Source organism: Sinocyclocheilus anshuiensis, unplaced genomic scaffold, assembly GCF_001515605.1.
Source record: "Sinocyclocheilus anshuiensis isolate Anshui unplaced genomic scaffold, SAMN03320099.WGS_v1.1 scaffold30, whole genome shotgun sequence".
NCBI classification, from domain to species: domain Eukaryota; kingdom Metazoa; phylum Chordata; class Actinopteri; order Cypriniformes; family Cyprinidae; genus Sinocyclocheilus; species Sinocyclocheilus anshuiensis.
In genome coordinates this window covers 218,175-221,900 of record NW_015542336.1, presented here as the reverse complement: position 1 = coordinate 221,900, position 3,726 = coordinate 218,175, and positions in this window count along the sequence as shown.

Below are 3,726 nucleotides of genomic sequence, written 5' to 3'. Positions count from 1 at the left end.
TAGAGTACAGAATGGCTGTCAGGGAACTGGAGAGAGATGAGGCGAGGACTCAAATGCAGGATTAAATGGACATTTATTAATAGTAAAAATAAAACAAAACTACAACAAAAACTACCCAGAGGGGGAAAAACAGGCAGGCAGGCCAAGACAGGGCACAGCAAGGCAAGGCAAGGCGAACATACACATATGACACTACTCAGAGACATCAACATTAAACGACAAACAAGCCCAGGACTGCAGACACAAGGAATTAGGGAGACAAATGAGGAGGGTAACAAGGGAGACACAGGTGGAGTAACTAAAACAATAATGAGATATAGTGATGTCCGGTTCGCGAACGAATCGTTCTTTTTAACCGGTTCTTTTCAGTGAACCGGTCGAACCAGTTCACCAAATCGGTCTGAATCGTTCGAAACAGTTCGCATCTCCAGTAAGCAAACACTAAGCCACATTTACTAAAGTTACTCACTTTTTGACGTGCCTGACACTCCCTCTGACTCGAAATAAACCAACATCCCGGAGTTATTCTGTTAGTCCAACAGTTCACTGACTTAACCTGCTGTAAAGAGAGAACTGATGATGATGATGAGCACGAGCAGCTGATACTGCTGAGTGAGCATGCGCGGCGCACACGAATGAACATACACGGCCCGTCACGGTTCTCGTTCTCGAGTCAAGAATCGGTTGCAATGGTTTTCGGATCATCAGTTCACAACCGAGAACTGTTTCTTTCGGACATGTCCGATTTGAGAACCGATGAACCGATGATACTGCGCATGCGTGTGGTTTTCCAAGAGAACGAAAAGCACATTAGTCAAGTTTTGTTGAACATCGGAAAGTGTGATAATATAAAACATACTGGAAATGTTTTCATGACTTAATTACAGTCTTATCACTGTATGATCATGTGATTGAAGCAATTGATGGTGGAGCAAGAGAAACATTTTTAAAGTATTTATTTATTTATTTAAAAGATTAATGTATCTGTGTGTCTTAAAGGACTTTGTGTAAGCTATTTAATTGAGGATTCTGTTAAAGGGGTTTTTATGATCTCGGTTAGGGGTGTTGGACCATAATAATTGAGACGCTATGTTTAACAGGAAACAAGGGATGATTTATGAAATACCTGTAGGCCTACTGTCATTATAGTTAATGATGAAGCATTCATAAATTGAGTTTGTATTAAATAAACAATGTTTTAATAAAATTGTATTAAAGTGTTCAAACAATACAACAATTTTAACAAAGAACAACTGCTGGAAAAGTGCATTTACACACTGTAATTAACTCTAAATGTTTTACACACTATATTTAACAGGTACTGCCTGTTGTTTGTAAATTACAAAAGTTATTGTGCATTATAAAAAAAAAACAAATGTTGAAAAAAAAGTGCAAAGGCAGTTTTAAACAGAGGTTTTAACCACTGTAGTGAAAAGCTGTAACAATATGCAGCTTGACCCTCTCTTATGAGGGTAGGTTTGAATTCAGAAAAACAATCTGCCTAACTTTGTTAGGACTCAGTCTGTTTCGTCTTTCTGAAATAATCTGACCTGTTTTCGAAAACACTCTCTCTGATGGCACAGATGTAGCAACTATGCAAAGCCTCCTTTTCATGACAGCTGTCAACCCTTCATATACTGCTTGCCTTGCTTTCCACCAAGCCAGTGGGTCTTCCGTTCTTGGAATCAAGGTCTCTGCAAGATACCCTCTCATTTCGGCCACTGCGGTGGATGTTGGGTTGCTGATGCTGACTGCATCAGCTACTCTTTCATCAAAATCCTCCCAGATTGAAGATTGCTGTTCAGAAGACGGAGGGGCTGGAGGAGATGTGTGCTCAGCTTGAGTTTGCTCATCTGTACTGGACCAAACCCTTGCAGCAGCTGCACTTATGCTTTTGGCTGCGTCATCTGCTGCAGCAGCATCATGAAAGGCCCTTTGCTTAAATCTGGGGTCAAGAAGGGTAGCCTCAGAAAGCAGACGAAAATGCTCTATGTTGTGGAAGCGATTTTGCATGTCCTCAGCCAGTGTGTTCATCATTGCAATAACTGGGCCATGTTTAGACACAGCACCCCGCAATCGCTGGACAATTTTTTGCAATCCCCTTGCCATCAAAATGACCTTGGATGCAGTCACATATCTGTTTTAATAAAAAGACAAAATAACTTAATTAGATCAAATGTGTATATGTATATGAGAAGGAAATAAGCATAAACCAGGTGGGTTGAAATATGTCATACACTTAAAGTATTTCACCAGTGGAAGCAGTTATATGTTAAATTAATTTATACATACCTTTCAGCACTGATTTCAACAGTGACTTCTTCAAAGGGCTTCAAAATCTCACACACATCTTTGATTATGTCCCACTCTTCAAGTGTCAGGGTTGGAAGGCTGGGGTTGACCAATGCAAGTGTTGCAATGATTGCTTCCTTCTGCAGCCAAAATCTTTTCAGCATGTAATAAGTGGAGTTCCACCTTGTTATTACATCCTGCTTAAGCTTCAGCTCTTCAAGGCCCATTTGTTTTTGTGTTGCTTTTAATCGCTCTGTTGCAACAGTGCTTCTGTGGACATATTCAGCAACATTCTTCACTTTTGCCAGTATCCCCTGAATGGGTTTTAAGCTTTCCCTCACAATTAAGTTTAAAGTGTGGGCAAAGCATGGCAAGTGCTTCCATTCAGCTTTCCGGATAGCTGCTTTTATGTTGCTGGCATTGTCAGTGACACACGCAACAACTTTGTTTGCGATTCCCCACTCATCACAAATCTTTTTAAGTTCAGCTGCCAGATTGTCAGCAGTATGCCTCTCTGTAAATGAGAAGCAGTCCAGAAGAAATGATGAAAGTGTAAAACTTTCATCAATGAAATGACAAGTGACTGCCATAAAACTAGTAGTTGTCCTTGATGTCCAGCAATCAGTGGTCAGACACACAGCTGAAGCTTTGCTGACTTTCACCATCACCTCTTCTTTAATTTTGCTGTAGAGCTGTGGTACCAGATTGTTTACTTAATTACAAATAAACCGTAATGGATTATACATAGTAAGTGGAGCATAGTTTCTGCGCTGATGAAGACTAATTTATTGACGTCATAACTGTAAAACATCCTAGTTTGCAGATCACTGCCTGTATATGTGTTGATGCTTTAGATACAAAAATCCAAATTGTAAGAAACGTATCAGATTATAATGATGTTTTAATTGACTGATGTTATGATTACTGACTTTATATTTGAATGTGTTAAGCCCGCGATAGACTTGACGCCATTACGTCATCGCCAATGACGTCATTACGTCGAGCGTAAAAGAACCGGTGAACCGGTTGTTTCAACCGGTTTATTGAATCGAACTGTCCGAAAGAACCGGTTCGCGGAAAAGAACCGAACTTCCCATCACTAGCAGCTTCCTCAAGTTCATGAGCTCTTCGTCTGAAATTCCTCCGCGGTTTAGTTAGTTCGCTGTATAGTCTGCCCGTGTCTCCTTGTTTGATGTTGCACTGCGATGTCTCATGTTTCAAACATGAGTCTAATGTCTAGATTTGCTGATTTTTTTTTTCTTGGAAAGGACTCTGATATTAAATTCATGTACTACCGGTAATTTGACTCCTGCGCATGAATCCATGTTCAGAGATTTGGCCGGTTAGTGCCAATAAGCTACAACTTAAAATGTTAAGTTCACTGAACTAAATCGGGCTCTTTGAATTTCAGTAACATTAAACTGACTTAAAAAA